At 40.4% G+C, this 25,000-nt stretch overlaps 1 long non-coding RNA gene across 1 annotated transcript in view; it reads right to left on the reverse strand.

The window, feature by feature from the left end:
- Positions 1-25,000, reverse strand: part of LOC149137847 (uncharacterized) — a 44,054-nt gene that overhangs the window by 5,683 nt on the left and 13,371 nt on the right. Inside the window, exon 2 of the long non-coding RNA XR_016244197.1 lies at positions 2,836-2,916. This is a non-coding gene — a long non-coding RNA (uncharacterized LOC149137847). The remainder of the gene's footprint in view (positions 1-2,835; positions 2,917-25,000) is intronic.

A 25,000-nucleotide genomic window follows, 5' to 3' on the forward strand; every position in this document is an offset into this window, starting at 1 on the left:
AGATGTGTCTATTAATATGGTGTTGTACTCATATTAGAGATTAGACACTCCTTTCATCAGGATGTTTGTTGTACATAAAGAAGAAGGAATAAAAACATAGAAAACATAAAAAGCTTAGAGTGATATAATACAATATACAAGTAAAACAACTGGACACAACACCTTACATCAGAAACGGTCCGTAGATGTATACTTTTAACTTAACTTTTATATTATACGTTTTTTTTTTTTTTTATCCTGTCCTAATGTACACGTTTTTAATATAATACATGTAAATTTATAACTTCATCATACCGTATATATTTACCCATTATATGTTATATCATAATGTACGTTTATATATTGTAATGTTTTAACTTTAATTGTCATATTTTTATACAACTTGGAAATCATGCATGTTTATAAATATTTTTTTAATAAATATTTTGAACATTCATGATATTTCTAAAGTTTTTATTGTTGTATTTGCCTGTCCTTTTACCGTACCGTGATTCTTGAAGGAATTGAACACACATATTATATCTTGCGTTGGACATATGGTATTATTCCTGTGGTTTTCCACCCTTATGTATCTATTTTTACTATAAGATATATATATATATATATATATATATATATATATATATATATATTCTTTTATTCTTTTACTTGTTTCAGTCATTTGACTGTAGCCATGCTGGAGCACCGCCTTTAGTTAAACAAATCGACCACAGGACTTTTTTTTACCTAGTACTTATTCTATCCGTCTCTTTTGTCGAACCACTAAGTTACGGTGACGTAAATACACCAACATCAGTTGTCAAGCGATGTTGGTGGGGGACAAACACAGACATACAAATACATATATAAATTACGACGGGCTTCTTTCAGTTTCCGTCTACCAAATCCACTCACAAGGCCTTGTGTCGGTCCGAGGCTATAGTAGAAGACACTTTCCCAAGGTGCCACGTAGTGGGACTGAACCCGGAATCATGTGACTGGGAAGCAAGCTTCTTACCACATAGCCACTCCTGCGCCTACATATATATATATATATATATATATATATATATATAGGGAGAATTCACAAAAAAAAAAGACGAAGACACGTGGTGTAGACAACAAACAGATGTATTAGTTTAACGCTCGGCAAGGGAAAAAGTCTTTAACGTTTCGAGCCTACGCTCTTCCACAGAAAGAAACAAGGAGAGAAAATAAAGAATATGTACTGGCTAGATAAGAAAGTTTAGAAAGTATAAAAAAGTTACGAAAAGTTCAAAAGGTTCAAAAGCTTCGAACGCCGTGGTGTATTGGAGCGATTTTTCATCAACAGAAGAGTCAAGTGTAATCCATGGGCAGGAGAGGTGTAGCTGAAGTGTACTAGAGTCCAGGTAGAGAATCGGTAAAAGTTCGTTGGGTGGTAAGAGGGGACAGGATCAACTGGTGCGATCACGTGAGCGTGTAATATATGGGGAGAATTCACAAAAGAAAAAAAGACGAAGACAGGTGGTGTAGAGAACTAAGAGAGAGAGAGAGAGAGAGAGAGAGAGAGAGAGAGAGAGAGAGTGTGTGATTTCTGATTTAGGCTCTAGGCACAAGGCTAATAATTTTGAGGAAAGCGAGTCGGTCGATACAATCAATATCTATATATTTCTGGCGCTTTAATTTTATTGACTTCAAAAAGATGAAAGTCAAACGTGACCACGACGGACTTGAGCGCAGAATGAATAGAAGTTAAACAAGTACTGCAAAGAATTTTAACGGTACACTAACGTGTCTGCCTGCCTGCAAACGCATTTGCATGTTTCAATCTTTAGACTGCAGCCACTACTTATTTCTTTAAGTCCGGTACTTATTATATCTGGTCTTTTGCCGAACCGGTAAGTTACAGGGACGCAAACAAACCAGCATTGTTTGTGAAGCGATGAAGAGGGAACAAAAACAGTCACGAAAATACATAAGCCTGGAGATATATATATATATATATATATATATATATATATATATACAAAAGGCTCCTACACAGTTTCCATCTACCAAATTCAATCTCATGGCATTGGCTGTCTCGGAGCTGCAGTAGAAGATACTTGACCAAGTTACCGCGCAGTGGGACTGAACCCTAAACCATACTGCCATGCCTGCGCCTATACATACACACACACACACGCACGCACACATACACACACACATATGTATGTATGTATGTATGTATGTAATTTTAGCTAGATATTGAAGGTGCATCTTGTATAGTGATTCAAATAAAAAATACAAAAGACGGTGAGTTAGAAGTTTGAAATTCAAATGCAAAAATAATTCGTGTAAGATATTTTTTAAATAACATTTCTTAAGATGCAACATAGTTGAGTCAAATGATACAACTTGCTGATTCAAAATAGAGATTAGCAGTTTGTATTAGGTCACCGATATTTAGCTGAGTTGCTGACGAAAGCATTTATCTTTTAATAGCCCAGTTCATTCAGCAGTAAATAGATGCATGGACAAGATATGTTACACTCATGCAGACAAACGCTATATGACGCGGGGTTTTTGCGAATTGCCATGTTCAGATTAAATATTCCTGTGACGAAAGCGATGGAAAAATCACATCGATGTAGTTTTCCTTATCACGTGGATATCACGTGGTCCAAAAACCATAGATTTTTATCACCTGCTGATGAATATCTCTAATTAAAAAAAATCTAGACACCGTCTTTAATTTTTAATTCGTTAGAAATAAAACGTTGATGAAATTATATTTATAAGTGATTTACCACATATTTTAAAAGTGATTCACTCCTTTTTTTCAGATTCTTTAACACACTTCTCTTGTTAGTTTTCGAAGGAAATGCTACTCACCTCTCATCTTACCCCGTTCCCATTGCTTTTCTTTCTTTATCTTCATTCATTAAATCAGGCAAATTTTTAAACCTTCGCCATCTGGAATTGAGATAGAGTAATGTCAATGCAGTGGCAATTGAGTTTGAATTATTGCAGGTTTCTATTTTGAAGTAAAAGATAAACTGAAAGATACACACACACACATACGAAGGGGTGCTAAAAAATTTCTGGCTTAGGATAAAAGAAAATACAGGAGGATCAGTTAATTTATGATTTTATTCAACATATTCTCCTCTCAGAAGCACACACTTATTGCAGCGGTCCTTTAGTTTTTCTAAGTCCTGTAAAAGGACTCAGAAGGCTAGGCCTTCAACCAGGCCTTTTGCGACACCCTTAAAACCAAGAACTTTTCAGCACCCATCGTATACATGATGGAGGGATGGATGGATGGAGGGAGGGATAAAAGCTCATTTATTCTCAGTTGTATTCACAGCTGATATCCTTGTTAGCATCTTCCAAACATTGACCACAGTTGACGCAAAGCATTTTCTTAAGACTTAGAGGTAGAAGAAAAGAAGTAAGGACTAAATTTTGTTACAAAATACATTTATTCTAATGAATACGTCTGTCTTGGGATGATTTCAAATCCAGCTTTTTTTCATTTGTCGGGATTTCAGAGACTTAAGATTAAAATGTTAGTACCAGTACTTTTAAACTAATATTGGAGATATAGTTGGTCATAAACTATATCATTGATTATTCATTTCCCTACTCTCTTCATGTGGAGACCCATGGCTTAGTGGTTAAGATGTTGAACTCATGATCACAAGATTATGGTTTCAGCTCTTAGACTGGGCGATGCGTTGTGTTCTTGAGCAAAACACTTTCATTTCATATTACTCCAGTTTACTCAGCTGGCAAAAATGAGTAATTTTGCGACAGACCGGCGTTCCGTCCAGTGGATGAATATATGCGCCACGGAAACCGGGAAACCGGCACTATATGACACCGGATGGGTCATTATCTCATCTTTATCGTTATCCTGTCCACTTCCCTCATCAATTTGATGGCATCCCAACCAAAAGCCTTATACGAAAAAATTCGTTCTGTCATTCTTTCTCATAACAGCAACCACAGGAAAATCTCTCCCTATCCAAAGCTAATGTGGTAGCTTCTATGAGATCGATCATCCTGCTAGAATTATCAAGTAAGTTTGCCTCGAATCACACACTATTTTCTTAAAACGGGTTGGTGGAAACACCTTAGTTACAATATTTTTAGATTTAAAAATTATGTAATAGTAACACCTGAAATGTATTTAATCATAAATACATTGGATTCAGGTTGAACTATTATTAACCATCAGCGACAATATCAAAACCATAATCAGCACCACCATTATTATCGCCGAGAATAGCATCAAACATACAACTGCTGATATCTCAACCTCATTCGTTTAAAAGGAACAGCAAGGACCATAGACACTGGCCCTCCTCCGTACATTAAATAATATACTAAAAAATTCCAAACTTACTTGAAAGAATCGCAAACGAGTAGAGTGTCAGTTTATCTTGATTTTCTGCAGCTGTGCGTTGGCTTTAGCGATTTTTTTTTTTTACTGCAGAAAGCAATTCTCTTTAAATCAATGGTAAATCCAAGGTTAAATCACACCTCACTATTTTTTAAAATTTGCATTCTAACACAACAGACTTGATCTCTTCAGACGATATTTTTAATATCCAATTCTCATCTTGCAAAATTTTAAAGCTTATATTTAACTGGTTTCGGAAATCTGTCATTATAACATTTTATATTTATTCTGTTGAGTCAGAAAAATAGCCCTACTCTACCTCTCTAACATCAACTTCATATTCAACACGAAGCTGAAAAGCTTTAGTTATATAATCCGGAATAATCGTAGTCTGATTTCTGAATAGCAAATTCAGAAAATAGTCTTAGAAATTGATTTTAACATGTCACCACATCGAAAATTGCATTTGAATCGGGTTTAATTTTTCATTGTTTCATTTTGTTTTAGTCATTGTTTCATTTTGTTTTAGTTTTTATTTTCCTTCAATAAATACGTGGCCTTGTGCCTTTCTAAGAAATCAATATTTGTGACAAGCAAAATAAATTGCAAGCAGCATTCAGTAGAGATCAATGCCAATGACAACAGAAACAAAACGCTTACTATTATTAACTCTAATGCGGTGTGCTAGCAGAATCGTTAGTGCGTCGGACAAATGCTTAGCGGCATTTCTTCCGGCTTTTCAGTTCGGCATTCAAATTCCGCCGAGATCTACTTTGCCTTTAATCCTTTCGGGGAAATAAGTAACAGTTGAATACTGGGGTCGATGTAATTGATTAGCCCCACTCCACACAAAATTTCAGGTCTTGTACCTATACTAGAAAGGATTATTAACTTTACCTAAAGCGGCGAGCCAGCAGAATCGTTAGCGCGTCGGACAAAATATTTAGCGACATTTCTTCCAGCTTTTCAGTTCTACTTTCAAATTTCACCGAGGTCTACTTTGCCTTTCATCCTTTCGGGGTCAATAAAATAAGTGCAACTTGGGCACTAGAGTCGGTGTAATTGACATCCACTATCCCTAAAATTAACTCCACTTAAGTCGGTGAGCTGGCAGAATCGTTAGCGCGTCGGACAAATTCTTAGCGGCAATACTTCCGGCATTTTACGTGCTGAGTTCAAATCCCACCGAAGTTAACTTAGAATGGATTTTCTAAAATTCTAAATTAAGGTTTGCAAAACAAAAAGAAAAAATCTACAGCGCAATCTAGATATTCATTGCGATTCACCCATTCGTTGCGGCGCACTATGTGAACCACTGTCTTAACTCTTAAACGGCCGGTAAAGGTTGCATGAATGGGTGTGTGCAAAACGATCAAAAGACAAAAAATAGTTGTTTTTCTTAGGGGGTAATTTTCAAATCTATTTTCACTTTGAATAAATATAAATACGACGAAAATGATATTTTAAATCTCTTAAATTATGCGAATAAAAACAAAAGGGCAACAAAATCATTCGACCATAAATTAAATTAAATTGAGATTTCTGCGCTAGTGTAGTCAAATGATTGTACAAATAGAGACCTAGTTGAAGAATCACTTTCTCTGTAATATCTAGAGCATTGTCATCGTCATCATCTATACATCTGATAATGAAGGTAAGTTAGAAAAAAACTTCATGGCTGTATAATACTTCCCTTTGAGACTTCCCCCACAGATATGAGCCACTCACGCTTAGGCGCATTTGACGGAGTTGATGTTCAGGTATCAATTTATGATGGCCGTATCTATGTAAAATTTTTGAAACTTTAATTGATAACGTCCGCAGTTCTTTAATAAACACTAATTGCTGATGTCCACCGTCTGAGGGTTAATCTCCTTCAAATCACGCTATAATACCGTCTTAGAAATGGAAACTCGCACACTGTAATAAAGTCCTACATATATGTCTGAAAAAAAAAGATGAAATGCTCACGGCTGGAATGCTTTTGATTACAGGGCTAACCTTGAGCAAGACAACAGTGACATATCACTATCATCAACAACAACGACGTCAACAAAATATAACAACTAAACACTACCAGAGTCTCGTTCGACATGCTAGAAGCAGGAACCAAATCTCCCTCAACTATGCCCAGCCTTTTTTTGTTGTTGTTGTTTTTTTAGGGCTCATTATTATCCTTTTTTATGTTTTATATATTTCAATCATTAGACTTTTACCATGCTAGGGCACTGCCTTGAACAGTTTCAGTTGAACAAATTGACTCCACTACTTCTTTTAAAACCTGGTACTTATTCTATTGTCTCTCTTGCCGAACCGCTAAGTTACGGAGACGTAAACACCATCACCCGTTGTCTAGCAGTGTTGGTGGGACAAATACACACACATCATTATATATATATATAAACGGTGGATTGGGTTTCTTTCAGTTTCCCTCTACCAAATGCACTCACAAGGATTTGATCGGCCCGAGGCTTTAGTAGAAGATACTTGTTCAAGGTGTCACGCAGTGGAGCTGAACTCGGAACCATGTAGTTGAGAAATAAACTTCTTACCACACAGCTACACCTGTAATGCTTACTGCCATGACGATCCTGTAACCGTTACATAATGTAAAAATTAAACGACACTCATGGGTGGAACATTTTTGATGACAGATCTGCTCCGTCAGGGCTGGCCTAGGGCTAAACCTCAGCAACTGCAGCAATAACTACTCCATTCAGTAAATGCCTTACAAGCACTCGATACTCTCCCTTTGCTTGCACTCTCCCGTTCTTTTCAAGTACATCTATCTATCTATCTATCTATCTAAAAAGAAAGATATCTATCTATCTATCGCTGTCTCTCTTCTGCTTTCTACTCTTCGCTCTCAAGTTCTTTTCCTCGGCACACTTTCTCCCTTCAATCTTTCTCCACAGGCGAAAACAATATCGAGAGCTTCTCTTCAAAATTTAGCTTCATTAAGATTTATTCAGTTCAGCTGCGTTGAAGTATCTCCTCGTCCACGACCAAATCAGATTTCGTTTGGCCTGGATGGGTAGGGAAAAGGGGGAGGAAGAGAAGGAGGATAGATAGAGTAAGGAGGAAGTGAATGAGAGGATCGGGAGAAAGAGGGAAAGAAAGAAGGGAGAGAGGTGGAATGTGGTGAAAAAAGGGAAAGGATGAGGAAATGGGAAGGATAGGATGGAGGCGAGGAGGATAGAAAAAAGATGATGGTATGTAGTAGTAGTAGTAGTAGTAGTAGTAGTAGTAGTAGTAGTAGTTGTTGTTGTTGTTGTTGTTGTTGTTGTTGTTTTTGTTTTAGTAAAGGAAGAGATAAGGATATTGTTGGTGATGACGGTAATGGTGGTGGTGGCGACGGCGGCGGCAGTGGTGGTAGCGTTGGCGGCGGCGGGGGGGGGGACGGCAGCGGTGGTGGTGACGGTGGCGGCTCCGGTAACTAAGATGATAATGATGATGGCGGTCACGACGACTACGAGGATGCTGATGAGGGGGAGGCGGAAGAAAGGGAAGATAAGGATGTTGAGGATGAGAAAGAGGAGGAGGAAGAGGAAGAGAAAGAGGAGGCGAGGAAGAGGAGGCGAGGAAGAGGAGGCGAGGAAGAGGAGGCGAGAAAGAGGAGGCGAGGAAGAGGAGGCGAGGAAGAGGAGGCGAGAAAGAGGAGGCGAGGAAGAGGAGGCGAGGAAGAGGAGGTGAGGAAGAGGAGAATGAGAGAGAAAAGGGAAAAACCGCCAACATTATCGTTATTACTGTTATCATCAGCACCGTCAGGGATTCTGACGATGAGGATAATGACATGGAGGAGATGCACGAGGAGGAAAAAAGGTTGATAATGATAACGTTTTCTTGTTTATATTGGAGTAAGAAGCAGAAGGGAAAAACAAGGAAGAACGGAGAATCGTTGGATAGTGTTGTCGCTGGTAAGTTTCATATGGAGAGACGACAAACTGCGTAGAGATGGAAAGTCTTTGAAAATAATGTATCTGCTGGATCGAACCTGGCCCTCAACAACTGGTAATGTTTGATAACAACAGCAGCTGCAGTAGTAACAGCAGCAGCGGCAGCGATAGTAGTAGTAGTAGTAGTAGTAGTAGTAGTAGTAGTAGAAGTAGTAGTAGTAGTAGTAGTAGCAACAGAGGTAGTAGTAGTAGTAGTAGTAACAACAGCTGTGGCAGAAGTAGTAGTAGCAGCAACAGTAGTAGCAGTAGTAGTAGTAGTAGTAGTAGTAGTAGTAGTAGTAGTAACAACAGCTGTGGCAGAAGTAGTAGTAGTAGCAGCAACAGAAGTAGTAGTAGTAGTAGTAGTAGTAGTAGTAGTAGTAGTAGTAGTAGTAGTAGTAGTAACAACAGCTGTGGCAGAAGTAGTAGTAGTAGTAGTAGTAGTAGTAGTAGTAGTAGTAGTAGTAGTAGTAACAACAGCTGTGGCAGAAGTAGTAGTAGTAGTAGTAGTAGTAGTAGTAGTAGTAGTAGTAACAACAGCTGTGGCAGAAGTAGTAGTAGTAGTAGTAGTAGTAGTATGTAAAACGAAAAAAAATGCTACATCGGAATGTAAGAAGTCAGCTTCAAAGACCTCTCTTCAGTCACTTCCAGAAATGAGGAAATTATATACGATACACCCTCGTCGAAATGTGTAGGGGGAAAAAAATCTATGCATGGATCATTTCCATAGTGAACCGTCAATCGTCAAATAAATAAACTGAGTTGCGAAAGGACAATTCTGAACTACTCAGAATAATTCGCCATAACACTACTAGAAAGAAACGAAACGATACTTTAGAAATAATAACCCAAACACCAACGTGGAACGAATGTTTGACTCGAGAGATGTTAATTGGCCAATAAAACCTGATTATTCTGTTAAAGAGTCTAAATACAGAAGAGAATATCTGTAAACTTGACAGAAGTTTTCAAGGTACGCTCGATGCTGACACAGATCGTTAACAATGAATTCTGTTACCATTTCTCCATAGAGTTCCTTCGTAGAGACGCCATCAAATGATCGCTTGCTTAGCGAGAAACCTGAAGTAACGTTAGCAATAGAACATAAGACAACTAATATATATTATATTATATTATATTATATTATATTATATTATGTGGAGGCGCAAAGGCCCAGTGGATAGGGCAGCGGACTCGCGGTCGAAGGATCACGGTTTCGATTCCCAGACCGGGCGTTGAGCGAAACACATAAGCTCCACGAGGCTCCGGCAGGGGTGGTGGCGACCCCTGTTGTACTCTTTCGCCCCAACTTTCTCTCACTCTTTCTTCCTGTTTCTTGAGTAACGCTGCGATGGACTGGCGTCCCGTCCAGCTGGGTGGGGGGGGGGGAACACATACGCCATAGAAACCGGAAAACCGGGCCCATGACCCTGGCTAGGCTTTGAAAGGGGGAAAAAATATATATATTATATAAGGCGGTGAGCTGGCGGAATCGTTTGCACGCTAGACAAAATGGTCAGCGGCATTTCGTCCGCCTTTATGTTCTGAGTTCAAATTCCCCCGAGGTCGACTTTACCTTTCATCCCTTCGGGGTCGATTAAATAAGTACCAGTTGAACAGAGAGTCGATATAATCGAAATTTCTGGCCTTGGTCCAAAATTTTAAACTAATATTATATATATATATGTGTGTGTGCATATATACATATGTTTAATTTACTATATATATGCGCGTGTGTACATGAGGATGTATAAATTTCTCATATATATAATACACATGTATATACATGCAAATATACAGACATACGCAAAAACACGCACACATACATACAGCTATAAGCACGTATATATATGTATGCATGTTTGGATTAAGTTGTTTGTGAGTGCTATTGGTAATATGTAACCCATTACGATCTTTCACATGGTCAACGACTAAACCAGCACCACTCAATCAAGCTCATCAGGTGGGGACGGCTTCTACGCAACATGTCGACAATATATGTCAAAAGAACGTGGTTAGGTAGGTAGGTAGATAGATAGATAGATAGATAGATAGATAGATAGATAGATAGATAGATAGATAGATGCATGAATGCATGCATATATACATACTTACTTACATATATGTGAGCGTATACATACTTTCATATGTACATAGAGAGAGAGCAGTGTAGGGATTGCGTATTTAGTAACGAAGGGAAGAGAAAATATTCAGCATTCAGTACCGAAGGCTGAGTGTAAAATACATATATTTATGGTCAGTTAAAATTCATATATCGCGATGGCATAAAAATCATTACCACAATCCGTTATGCCAGCATATCTTGAGTGCCGTTGCAAATTCTAGAAAACCAGAATATATACAGGAGTTTCCTGCGTTACGGAAGAAATACATTCCTACAAACTTGCTGTAAGGCGAAATCCCGTAAAGTGAAATTAATTTTGTCATTGATTTTTAAGCTATAAAGTGATGATGCATACTGGCAGAGATTTTTATCTTTTTTTATTTTCGTTTTAGAAAAAATAATAAAAGCAGCACGTCCACTTTCATACATGAAAATGTTGTTGGCACTCCGTCGCTTACGACGTCGAGGGTTTCAGTTGATCCGTTCAAGGGAACAGCCTGCCCGTGAAATTAACGTGCAAGTGGCTGAGCACTCCACAGACACGTGTACCCTTAACGTAGTTCTCGGGGATATTCAGCTTGACACAGTGTGACAAGGCTGACCCTTTGAATTACAGGCACAACAGAAACAGGAAGAAAGAGAGAGAAAGTTGTGGTGAAAGAATACAGCAGGGTTCGCCACCATCCCCTGCCGGAGTCTCGTGGAGCTTTAAGTGTTTTCGCTCAATAAACACTCACAACTCCCGGTCTGGGAATCGAAACCGCGATCCTATGACCGCGAATCCGCTGTCCTAACCACTGGGTCATTGCGCCTCCACGGCATGAAAATAACAACTTTTAGCAATACATTGCACAATATGTAATCATAAAAATATTTGTAGAGAAATATTTCAATATGGTAACAGGGTAAATTCTTACCACAAAAAGATGTTGAACGTTTTGTGAGGAATGGCGTTGGTGGAAAGAGAATGAAGAACGCTGTCGTCTGTCGTATAGTTCATTAACATCTACTTGAGAAGTGAAGAACTTATATGAAGTTGTTTCGTGTTTATGGCTCATAATCTCTTTGTACGGCTCGGAACTGAACTCATTGTAAATTCGTCTTGTAATTTGTATGTTACGTTCACAATTAGGGTTGTTATCAGCAGAAACTTGCAGACTTTCTTCTATAAGTGCCAACCCTTTCCTAATATTCTTTGCAGATAATATAAGTGGAATTAGTGGAATTTCCGTATTCTCGTATGTATTCTCAGCTTGATCTTATTCTAGTAGCATCAACTCATTAGATAAACATTCTCTACAGAACACTAGCAACTTAACCACTTGACCTCTTCAAGCCTTATATCCTTTGAGTGTTTTACAATATCTTAACGAATTAGATGTAGAATTTCTGCTGGTGTAAAACTTGTAAAGTCATGGATATTCTGGTCATATATTTTTCCAAGCACCATTCATAATTGAGAGTTTCCCTTTATCCCATGACTCAGTGATATTACCCACAGAATCCATTATGTTGAACTTCGAGAAGTTTCTAACTGTAAAGTAATCCTCTCCAACATTTGCTTTCGTAAGTTATTTGTAACTTCTTATGTCCTTTTAATATCCTTTTAACACACCAGCATCGGTTGTCAAGCGATGTGGGGGGGGGACAAACACAGACACACAAACATATACACACACACACACATATATATATATACATATATACGACGGGCTTCTTTCAGTTTCCGTCTACCAAATCCACACACAAGGCTTTGGTCGGCCCGAGGCTATAGTAGAAGACACTTGCCCAAGGTTCCACTGAACCCGGAGCCATGTAGTTGGTAAGAAAGCTACCTACCACACATCCACTCCTGCGCCTATGCTTCTTAAACTTTCCAAACCAGCATTTACTAGCCACAAAAGGTTTTTCTTCCCTTTTCTGAAAATTGTCATGCAAACTTTTTGACATTCTTTTTTTTTTAATCTATTTAATTACTATCGTGCTTATCGGCGTTGTGTTGTTGTTGGCACTCCGTCGCTTACGACGTCGAGGGTTCCAGTTGATCCGATCAACGGAACAGCCTGCTCGTGAAATTAACGTGCAAGTGGCTGAGCACTCCACAGACACGTGTACCCTTAACGTAGTTCTCGGGGATATTCAGCGTGACACAGTGTTATAAGGCTGACCCTTTTGAATTACAGGCACAACAGAAACAGGAAGTAAGAGTGAGAGAAAGTTGTGGCGAAAGAGTACAACAGGGTTCGCCACCATCCCCTGCCGGAGCCTCGTGGAGCTTTTAGGTATTTTCGCTCAATAAACACTCACAACGCCTGGTCTGGGAATCGAAACCGCGATCCTATGACCGCGAGTCCGCTGCCCTAACCACTGGGCCATTGCGCCTTCACCGTGCTTATCGGCACAATGCCAGGATTGATCAAGGCAGGTGTTGTGTCTTGGTAGCACTGTACATTTTATGACTCGCATCTCCTGATCAGCAGCCACCTTTTTGGCAACCTCTGCAGCTTCTACAACCAACTTGATGGCCTTCAGTTTACTGGTTCCTCTGATGCTAAGCATGCTGTAAGCTCTGCAGGGAGACTGGTCACAAGACTCTCTGCATTCCACCTCGATGGAATCACGCCTCGTTTGCCACCCATTGCTCTGGCACAACTCCATCAGCTCAGCATATTTCCTTCTATATATATAAATACATATACAATCATATATGTGTCGTTGCAAGAGAGGAGGCGTTCGTATAAGCGCCAATTTCAGGCAAAAAATAGAGAGAAGAAAAACATGTTCACTATTTGTGTGTGTATGCGGTCTGTGTGTGTGTGTGTGTGTGTGTGTGTGTGTGTGTGTGTGTGTGTGTGTGTGTGTGTGTGTGTGTGTGTGTGCAATATCTGTAAAACATTTTTCATTTAGAGTCTTCTTCTAGCTTTAAGTTCTTCGTTTGGCTTACAAATTGGGTGGGGGGTTTCTTTTTTGTACATTTACTTTTTCCATTTCAAATAATGTAAAAAGCAATAACGGTGGGGGTGACTCTTAGAAGGAGTAAGAGAAAAGACTGGATGGTGATAATGATGGTGATGAAGAAGAAGAAGAAGAAGAAGAAGAAGAAGAACAAAAAAATGATGATGATGATGATGAAGATGATGGAAAGTGTAGGAAGTGTGCGGAGAAGTATAGACGAAGGCGATCGGATGAAGTGATGCAATCAGCTATTTGGTGTGAACGAATGAACGAGCGAGCGAGTGAAAGAGTTCATTGACATTGGTTGGTCAAGCTGGCTGGTCGATATGTATGACGTCACGGAAACGGCATCTCGTCCGCTGCATCGGTTGCTAGGCAACGTCACGTCACGTCACGTCAGACGTTCAGCGACCGCTTCAAGATTGATTGGGTTACCGTGTCACTTTTCGGAAGGTGGGGGGGGGGGGCGTGAAAGGAGGCGTCGAAAGTTTTGGGTGAGGTGAGGGCGGTGGTGCTGGTGTTGGTTTTGGTGGTGATGGTGGTGGTGGTGGTGGTGGTGGTTTTGGCGGCGGTGGTAGTGGTAGTGGTGGTAGTAGTGGGGGAAGTGATGATTTTGGAGGTGAATACATTTAATGGTGATGGTCTTAATCATGATGATTGTAACGATGATTGGTGGAGTTGGTGGTGATGCTTGTAGTGGTGGTGGTGGTGGTGGTGGTAGTGGTGGTGGTGGTGGTGGTGGTGGTGGTGGTAGTGGTAGTAGTAGTAGTAGTGTTGGTTGTGTCAGCGGTGGCAGTGGTAGTAGTGGTGGTGGTGGTGGTAGTGGTAGGAGGGTGGTAGGGGGTGATGGTGGTGGTAGAGATGGTGGTGCTGATTTTCATGGAAAGGTGATGGTGTTCATAATAATGTTGGAGATGGTTTTGGTGATGAGTACGATGGTGGTGGTGATGGTGAAGGCGGGGTGGGCTGGTGGTAGTGGGGCTGGTGGCGATGATGGTATTAGCGGTGGAGGTGATGGTGTCGGAGGTGATTGTGGTGGAAGTCATAATGGTATTGGAGATAGATGTCGTGGTGGGGTGAGCGAGGGTGTAGTGGTAGTAGTAGCTTTGTGGTGATATGAGAGTAGGTGGTAACGGAGCTGGCGTGGTATGGTGGTGATGGTCATGGCTGTGGTGGTAGTGGTGGCGGTGGCGGTGATGGTGGCGGTGATGGTGGCGGCGGTGATGGTGGCGGTGATAGTGGCGGGGATGGTGGTAGTAGTGTGGGTGATAGTTGTAGCGATGTTGTCAGTCGCTATGGTTCTGATAGAAAATAGCGGTGGTAGACAAATATGGCGGCGATGGTGGCGACGGTGGCGACGTCGGTATCGGTGATGTTGATGGTGGTGGTGGTGGTGGTGGTAATTAACGGTGTTGTTGCTGGTGATGGTGGCGGCGGTGGCGTCGGTGTGATGCATAAATAGCAGTAAGGCAGTGAACTGATTGGCTGTGTGTGTGTGTGTGTGTGTGCTGTGTGTGCTGTGTTGTGCGGACAGTCAGCCATGGAGGTGTGGGTGACAAAGAATGGAACAGAAAGAGGACAGAGAAACAGAGAAAGTGTGACAGACAGACAGACAGACAGTCAGACAGAGAGAGAGTAAGGGAGAGAGTGAGAAAGAGAGAGAGAGAGAGAAGGAAAGAGAGAGAGAGAGAAGGAAAGAGAGAGAGAGAGAAGGAAAGAGAGAGAGAAACAGAAAGAGGACAGAGAAACAGAGAAAGTGTGACAGACAGACAGACAGACAGTCAGACAGAGAGAGAGTAAGGGAGAGAGTGAGAAAGAGAGAGAGAGAGAGAGAGAGAGAGAAGGAAAGAGAGAGAGAGAAGGAAAGAGAGAGAGAGAAGGAAAGAGAGAGAGAGAGAGAGAGAGAGAGAAGGAAAGAGAGAGAGAGAGAGAAGGAAAGAGAGAGAGAGAGAGAAGGAAAGAGAGAGAGAGAGAGACGGAAAGAGAGAGAGAGAGAGAGAGAGACGGAAAGAGAGAGAGAGAGAGAGAGAAGGAAAGAGAGAGAGAGAGGGGGGATCGTCTGGTGTTTTGGCTTGGATGGATGAGGAGAAAGGTAAGAGCGCCATGCTGGATGTGGCTGGAAGAGGGGAGTGGGTGTGATACAGACATAGCAACAACAGCAATTACAACATCAATGGTTGTTATTGTTGTCGTTGTTGTTGTGGTTATTCATTGTTATTGCTGCTGTTGTATTATTTGTTGTTGCTACTACTGCAGCAGACTTTTAAAAAATGTCGGCAAAATCATAACATCTGTTGTTGTTGTTCGTAGTAATGGTGGTGGTGGCGGCGGCGGCGGTGGTGGTGGTGGTGGTGGTGGTGGTGGCGGCGGTGGTGCTGCTGGTGGTGCAGGTGGTAGTGGTGGAGGTGGTGGTGGTGGTGGTGGCGGCGGTGGTGCTGCTGGTGGTGCAGGTGGTAGTGGTGGAGGTGGAGGTGGTGGTGGTGGTGGTGATGATGCTGCTGCTAGTTGTAGTGGTGGTGGTGCTGGTGGTGGTGCTGGTGGTGGAGGTGGTGGCGGAGGCAGTGGTAATGGTGCTGCTGGTAGTACTGGTGGTGGTGGTGGTGGTGGTGGTGGCGGCGGTGGTGCTGCTGGTGGTGCAGGTGGTAGTGGTGGAGGTGGTGGTGGTGGTGGTGGCGGCGGTGGTGCTGCTGGTGGTGCAGGTGGTAGTGGTGGAGGTGGAGGTGGTGGTGGTGGTGGTGATGATGCTGCTGCTAGTTGTAGTGGTGGTGGTGCTGGTGGTGGTGCTGGTGGTGGAGGTGGTGGCGGAGGCAGTGGTAATGGTGCTGCTGGTAGTACTGGTGGTGGTGGTGGTGGTGGTGGTGGGGCAGTTACCGCTGCTGCTGTTCTTTATATGTCTGTATCACTCCTTCACTAATATTGTGTTAATATTGTTGATGTTGTTACTGTTGTCACTGTAGTCGTTATTGTTGTTGTTGTTGTAGCTGATATATTTTGCTTATTTGTTTTTTCTTCTGTTTTTGTTTTTTTCTTCTTTTGTTTCTGTTTTTCCCGCTTTTTACCTTTACTTTTCTTTTTCTTTCTTTTTTTTTCAAATTATTAGCAGTATCAGCAGCGGCAGAATTAGAAATTACTGTAATCACACGAACAACAACAACAACAACAACAACAACAACAACGTCTTCGTGATCTTCATCAATCACACACATCTTATAGGCAGGAGCAGCTAGAACACTAAGCCATGACAGTGAAACAACGATGAATGTGAGTTACAGCAAAGACTGCAATTACAACAAGCAAACGGCCACAAGATAACAAAAACAGTAACAAAACAACAACAAAAACAACGACAATGACGATGACGACGACGACGACGACGATGATGACTCCGTTGATAATGGCAACGACAACTTACAGGGCCGAACCAAGGAAAGCTCTACATGGACGCTCGATGAGCAAGAAGTAACAACTTTTGCTCGTTGGAATCACGTCTTTATTGTCTTAGAAACAGGTACGCTGGATAATGCTGTCATGGATTCTCTGCACCTTGGAAACAATGGATTTATCACGGCTAGAGTGGCTTTGAGCATGTTTGCTTGGTCACTAACTGATCTGGAGTTAAACAACGATGCGGGGTGCCTGTACATGGTTTCCGAGTCTGCTAGATAGAGCAGCCAAATATCCTCTGTTTCACGCCTTCTACCGTATTGGTTTCAGATTTTGGCACAAGGCCAGAAATTTCGGGGATGAGGGTAAGTCGATTACATTGACCCCAGTACTCGACCGGTACTTATTTTATCGACTCCAAGAGGATGAAAGGCTAAGTCGACCTCGGCGGTATTTGAACTAAGAACGTAAAGACGGACGAAATACCGCTAAGCATTTTTTCCAGCATGCTAATGATTCATCGCCGCCTTAAATATTTCCTTCCATATTAAATAAGGAAAAGTTATATCTGATATAAGGCGTAGTGGCCACGGACAGAGTGTACTTGATCATAGATCTGTTCATTCAGGCTTTAGAGTATACTTGATCATAGATCTGTTCATTCAAGCTTTAGAGTGTACTTGATCATAGATCTGTTCATTCAGGCTTTAGAGTGTACTTGATCATAGATCTGTTCATTCAGGCTTTAGAGTGAACTTGATCATAGATCTGTTCATTCAGGCTTGACCTTGGGGGTTAAACACCACTAACAACAGCTACAACAACGACGAATTTGTCAAATGCATTAAAATCATGGGCAATAGAAATCACTGTAGCAGCAATAAGAAACGAAACAACGACGACGACGACGATGACGATGACAGCGATGCCAACAACAATAACAAAAATTGAGACTTCGATGATAACAGCAATGAAAACTAAAGCAACGACAACGTCGAAGACAATAATAATTGAAGCAATAATAACAGAAATAATGATTTCTTATATTGGCAAGACGCCACCTATTTTCACTGCAGGAAAGACTTAACGTATAGTTTCGGTCGACCCAAGCAACACCTTCTCTCCCTCTTTTTATCCTTATCTTCTTCTTCCCATCAACCGATTCAGTGTGTAGCTTCTAATTGTGCCTACGTGATAACTCGAATTGCTAGAAATGGCAGTTAAAAATATCTCAAATCTCTCTGTGCTATCTTAAAAACCGCGAAGAAACCTTGTATCAAGAGTGTCAAACTCGTTTGGCTTTTTCTGGCAGATTTGAATCATAAACTAGAACTCAACGTTTGGATAAGGATAATTATTCCTAAAAACCTAAAATCTGTATTCATAATGAAGGCTAAAATAAGTTGATAAATTGGTAAATATACATTATAACATATCTTCATCAACAATAAAGAAAGAAAAGAATTTGAGTGCAGAGACGGAAGAGAAATGTCCATATGACCTGGGTACAGCCCTCTTTGAGTGAGAACAGAGGTAGAAATAGTCCAAATAAATGATAGAAGGTTTTCACTATTTCACCTGCAAGACCGTTCCACGTCGTTCATATCGTTAGAATCCATTTGCACGAAGCGTGCACAAATTTTGAAGAACAAAAGACTTTCGCTTTAGCTCGGTGTGTATAGACAAAGTGAAAAAGAAATAGGTCGCATCTCTTAAAATTTGGAGTCATAAGCTTCTTTTTCACTGTTGAAATAAAAAAAGATTATTTCAGATGCACTGATTACAACTCTAGTCGGGTTTCGACTTAAAATGTATATTGATGTGTATGTATGCATGTATGTATGTATGTATGTATGTATGTATGTATGTATGTACGTACGTATGTGTGTGTATGTATGTATGGATGGATGCATGCATGCATGTATATTACTGAGTATTTTAAAATTAAAAATTAATGATAATATTTATATAAAGTAGGATGTAAGTTTTGATACTCCTGGCTTAGATGATGTAGCACTGCAGTACATTGTCATTTATCGTTTACCTTGTACTTGTTTTACTCATTAGGCTGCTGCCATGCTGGACACCGCCTTGAAAGGTTTTTGTCGAACAAATCGACTCCATTACTTAATTTTTTAAATTTGGTACTTATTTTATTGGTTTCTTCTGCCAAACCATTCAGTTACGGGGGCATAAACAAACCATACCGGTTGTCAAACGGTCGGTGGCACAAACACAATCAAAATGGTCGTGGCTGGAACACCTTTTATTATTCGTCTACTTGCCCAGGGCTAACCTAGCGATTAAGCAATAAATTTAACAAAGGATTATATGCATGTCGCATAAATTGCAAGAAATGACAGCCAAATCTCCTTCAAATTACAGCCACTCGTTTTCAAAAACAGAAAACAGTGGAATTCATGATATACAAAAACACGGGTTGATCATGGCTAGATTACCTTCGATCATAACCAAGTTTAACCAAGCTGGCCAGAAGTTAAGCTACAGAAATACTTGCTTTTTACACCTTGAGAATTCGTTAAGGGATTGAATTTTAGGTAAAGTCTTCGGGATCTCTTCAGCAAAATTACGTTAAAGTGGTTTTGCATCATTTAATGTAATAACTAAATTCATGAATCTACACATGGTACTTATTTCAAGCACAAAAGAATGATCCAGTGAGAGTTAAGTGTCTTTGTCATCCTACTTCCTCATTTCAGAAAACTAGAATTCAGTACAACGAAGTAACAAAATCCTCATACCTACATAAGAGTATCTACTTAAAGCTAAGGAGTTTAAGTCAGTGAGGTTTAGTGCCTTGGTCCTTTCATTGTCTGATTCAAGAGACTTGCATTAAGTACGGCAAATTAATGAAATGCTCATATCTGCTAAGGATATTTACTCGTATTTAAAGCAAGGGAGTTTGATCCGACGACAGAAGTATGTCCCCATCATGAATTGAGAGCAGTGCTAGAGATTAAATAGGAAATATTGCTGCTTCGGTCATAAGCCTACACTTGTTTGCATTACTTCTGTTATGTCTCAAGCTACTGCTATCTAGCACCTTCGGATGATCTCTACACGACTGCTACACAACTGCTACTCGACTGGTACTCAACACACCTACCACAGCCAGACTACCTCTATTTATATGTCTTGGGAGATCCTACTTCTTCGCCTGGGGGCGTTGACACAACAACTTCCTAAATAGTCTGCCAGCACAATGATGTATTGTGACTGTGTGGTGTGAAATCCATCAGTGTGAACAATAATGAATATAGTTTTCTTAATAAAATTAATTGTAAAATTAATGAATTCGCATAACCAGCCCTTATGGTTCAGCATGACTCGAGAAGGTAGCTTTACCTTTTTTTGTTAGCTTGTTTTTTACCTGCCAGCATAACATTAACATCATTGGATTTCTTCTGCTCGTATTTCTAAAACTACATTATTTACTATACATTCACCCCGGGTCGACCAAAGCTTTATGAGTGGTCCTGGAAAGCAGAAGCTGAAAGAAGACCGCTGTGTGTGTGTGTGTGTGTGTGTGTGTGTGTGTGTGTGTGTGTGTGTGTGTGTGTGTGTGTGTGTGTGTGTGTGTGTGTGTGTGTGCGTGTGTGTGTGTGTGTGTGTGTGTGTTTATGCATTGATATATAATGTATTTGTGTGTTTGTGTGTATGTGTGTGTGCTTGTCCCCACCACCGCTTGACAACCGGCGTTGGTTTGTTTACATCCTCGTAACTTAGCGGTTCAGTGAAAAGGATCCAATAGAGTAAGTACCAGGCTTGAAAGTAAGTACTCGGGTCGCTTTGTTTTGACTAAATCCTTCAGAGTGGAACTCCAGCATTGCCGCAGTCCAAAAGACTGAAACAATGTAAGAGAAGATGCTCTCGATGCGAATTTTGAGAGAGACTTGGCTGTTATTTCTAGCCAGCCGGGCGACCAACCACAGTAGACTACCTCTTTGGTTCTGCTTCTTCCCATTGTGTGGTTGGTTCATACCAAAAATAAGATTTCATTTGACAGTTCACTTAAGTACGTGTTGGAGCAGAATTTTCTTCTTCATCGCTTGTACCAAGTTAATCAATATAGATTTTCGATAATCTGCACTACATCGAGTTAGGTAGAATGAAATTAGAAAATAATAGAATAAAATACTCAAAACAATAATGTGGATTAAAGATTTTGATCGAATACCTGAATTCATACTAGTTAAAGAAATCATTTTATTAAATTAACAAATTACTCGAAGCAAAAGATAACTCAATTTGTACATTAAATCCATACTCTTCCGATCACTATATGTCAGTGATTAAGAATAAGCAATCAAGATATATTTGTATGAGTGTGTATAGGTGTATGTCTGAATATATATACGTATATGTATGTATGTATGTGTGTATGTCTGTGTCTGTCCATCTGTCTGTCTGTATGCATGTATTTATGTGTGTATGCATGTATATATGCACGTATGTATATGTATGTATGTGTGTATGTATGTATGCATGCCAGTATGTATGCATGTATATATGTTTGTATGTATGTATATATGTGTGTGTGTGTGCATGTATGTATGAATGCATGTGTATGTGTGTTTGTATTGTCTATATATGAGAATGTGTGTGTGTGTGTGTGTGTGTGTGTGTGTGTGTGTGTGTGTGTGTGTGTGTGTGTGTGTGTGTGTGTGTGTGTTTTCTGTGTGTATGTGTGTATATATATAAACAGAGAAGACAGGAAAATGGACGTTTATCAACAAGAGCAGTGCTTTTAAGCGCCAGAAGGAGAGAAAAAATATATCTTTTTTAACATGCAATCTCCTCAGTTTAGAGACAGAGAAAGAGATATAGCGGAAGAAAGAGAAAGATCGTTAAAGATATGAAACATTCTCAGCCTGTAGTCAAAGACATTTTCCTAATGTAATTATTTAAAGGCAGAAGAAGGAGGAGACAGTAAGGTGAGACTGTGTGTGGCAGGGGAGGACAAAATGCCTGGAGGTATTCAGTAATGTCCCCTTACTTTCTGAGTTGAAGCCAACATTAGATTTCATTCTTTTGCAATCGATAAAATAAGTTGCACTCAATACTGCTGCGAGAGGCACGGATTTGATTAAGTCGATTACACATTCTCCCGTTCAAAATATTTGAGTTCTCGTATCACTGTTAGAACTGAGATGAGCTTAAAACAGTGGGTTCACTGACTAACAAATACCAGGTCCTCCTCAACAAAATATATTACCTTTTAGCTTTGCGGCCATGCTGGGGTTCTACCTTGAATTTTTTTAGTTGAATGAATCTACCGCAGTACTTATTTATTTTAAGACTGGGACTTTTACTATCGGTCTCTTTTGCCAAACTGCTAAGTTACGGTGACATAAACACACTAACACCGGATGATGGGGACAAACGCAGACACAAAGACACACACACACATACATGTAGAAGAGCTTTAATGCTTGCTGGACACATATTTATTTTCTAATAATAATAATAATAATAATAATAATAATAATAATAATAATAATAATAATAATAATATATGTGTGTTATTTCTTTACTACCCACAAGGTGCTGTACACAGAGGGGACAAACAAGGACAGACAAACGGATTAAGTCGATTATACCGACCCAGTGCGTAACTGGTACTTATTTAATCGACCGCGAAAGGATGAAAGGCAAAGTCGACCTCGGCGGAATTTGAACTCAGAACGTAGCGGCAGACGAAATACTGCTAAGCATTTCAGCCGGCGTGCACACATATGTGTGTGTGTGTGTGTGTGTGTGTGTGTGTGTGTGTGTGTGTGTGTGTGTGTGTGTGTGTGTGTAGAAGGTTGACAAGGAACACATGAGTTGATATATATGGAAAAAAAAGTCAAGGTAGAAAATGCTAAAATAATTTTATAAAAAACATTTCAGTGCTGGTTTCAGTCATTGAGACTTTTTCAACTGTAAGTATGGAAAACAATTAAATTTTGGAAAAATTAAAAGAAAAGTTTTTTAAAAGAATATTCATTTCATTATTCTTTTAATAAACTTTTCTTTTAATTTTTCCAAAATTTAATTGTTTTCTAATACTTACTGTGTTTTCCCCCTCCTACCATCGCTTGACAACTGTTGCTAGTATATTTACGTCCCTGTAACTTAGCAGTTCGGCAAAAGTGACCGATAGAAGAAGTACTAGATTTCTTCGGCTAAAAACCCTTTAAGGCGGTGCTCCAGCATGGCCACAGTCAAATGACTGAAACAAGTAAAAGAAAAAAAAGAATAAAAGAATGTATGTGTGTGTATATTCATATATGCGTAACTACATGTACACACAACCATATATGTGTGTGGGGTTGCGTGTGTGTGTGGGATAATTGACATTGTATAAAAGTCAAAACTGAATTCACGAAAAGAAAAAAAATATACTAAGAATAAAAGAATAAAGGAATTTCTAGACAGGAATATAGGAATAAAAGATTAAAGCAGAACAGCAAGAGAATAATGAAGGTCAGTAATAGAAAACTTGACACTTGGTGATTGATGGATTACATATGATGTCGGTGGTGTGAAGACAAGTTTGCAGCAACTTTCATGCATCACCACATTCTGTGCATAGCATGTGAATTTCATGGATCCCAGTACAGCAGCTTTTTATGTTTACATTGAATGTGAATATGTGTTGGGAATGAGGTGGAGGATTACTCGCGCGCGAGCATGCGTCTTTGGTAATTGAGACCCAAGTCCAGATCTTGATTTACACACAAGCTTTGTAGTATAATGTTGTGATTGTAGTAGTAGTAGTAGTAGTAGTAGTAGTAGTAGTAGTAGTAGTTGCTGTTGTTGATAGTGGTGGTTGTGGCGACGGCGGTGGCAGAGGCGCGGCAGCAGTCAATGGTGGTGATGGTAGTCGATGGTAATCGATGGTGGTATTGGTTGTAGTGGGTCTTTTTACACCCAGATCAGCTCTGATCGAGTCCATTTGTGATCAAAGTTGTTCTCCTTACGACTAATCTACGTATTTCTTTCTTTTTTTTAATCTGGGATTCTATTTCTTCAGTGTTTTCTTCCATCTTTGTTTTCTAAAAAACAACAAGGTGTTGTATGAGAGACATTTATCTATTTCTAGCAAATCGAGTGACCACATAGGGGAATGTTCAATGCTTATCTCTACCTACAAGGTACAGGTCTCACGACCACGTAGAAGTATTACCCGGTAGGCATTTCGCGTGACTATGTATAGATATCAGAAATGCAGCAACAAGCTACGAGGAGTCTATCGTTTCTCTCAAAGAAAGGAGCATCAACTGTTTCCTAGCTCCGGATTCTGGAAGCCCTTTTTACGCCACTGAGAGGTATGTACCCGTCTTCTGAAGTTTGCGTGACCATATAAAACTATGCTGCTACAGTCCGAACAATTACGTAGAGATATGCATCCGATGTGTACGGTTCGAGTGACTATGTAGAGGTATGTACCCTGCATAATACTTTGACCGACTACTTAGAGATATGTACAGTTTCAACGACTAGGCAGACGTACTCCACTTTTGCTTGGGATTGATGTAGTACTTAATATCAGTCAGAACGTGTATCTTAGCAATGAGATTTTGTTCCTCCCCTCATATTGTGGCAAGAAACTGACAAGACCTTGGGTCTGCGGGATGCCACACGCGATGGAGCCTGAGTGGACAGAGGACACTATCCGCCGGGGTCTGGGTGGAAGCGGACCCAAGTTATTAAATGTGAAATTATTGCCGGCGGCTGATTGGGTGAGGTCAAAAGCGGTTTTGACCCTATAGACCCAATCAGCCTCTAAAGATCTGGTATTTCCAGATTTATTTTAAATGGCCTGTTGCAGGTGCCTAGTGATACTTGAGGGACGCCCTCGACAAGTGTCACCTGTACCTGGAACCGGACCATATTACGAAGAACTGTGCCCAGGACCAAAGTAGGGTCCTGGAGCAGTTAGTAAAAGTAGCGCCACCTCCTCCTTCGGAGGGAGAGATGAAAGCAGTCGAGGAGGTGGAGACCTCCTCGAAAAAAGGGAAAAAAAGGAAGTGGGCAACAATGGTTTCCCACCGAAGAACTCCAAGGCTGCGAGAGGGATGGAAGACCCTCCGGATAAAGAATGGTACAGTGCCGGCGGTTAGTAGTACACTGTCGGCATGTCCTGAAACCTCATCGGTGGGAATTGGGCCACCGACGGAGGAAACTGTGGCCCCTCTCATTAGGATGAAGGATAAATTTGTGATCTTCTTTCATAAGGGAGGGGTT

Source organism: Octopus bimaculoides, chromosome 1 (assembly GCF_046866305.1).
Source record: "Octopus bimaculoides isolate indiv1 chromosome 1, ASM4686630v1, whole genome shotgun sequence".
Lineage (NCBI taxonomy): Eukaryota > Metazoa > Mollusca > Cephalopoda > Octopoda > Octopodidae > Octopus > Octopus bimaculoides.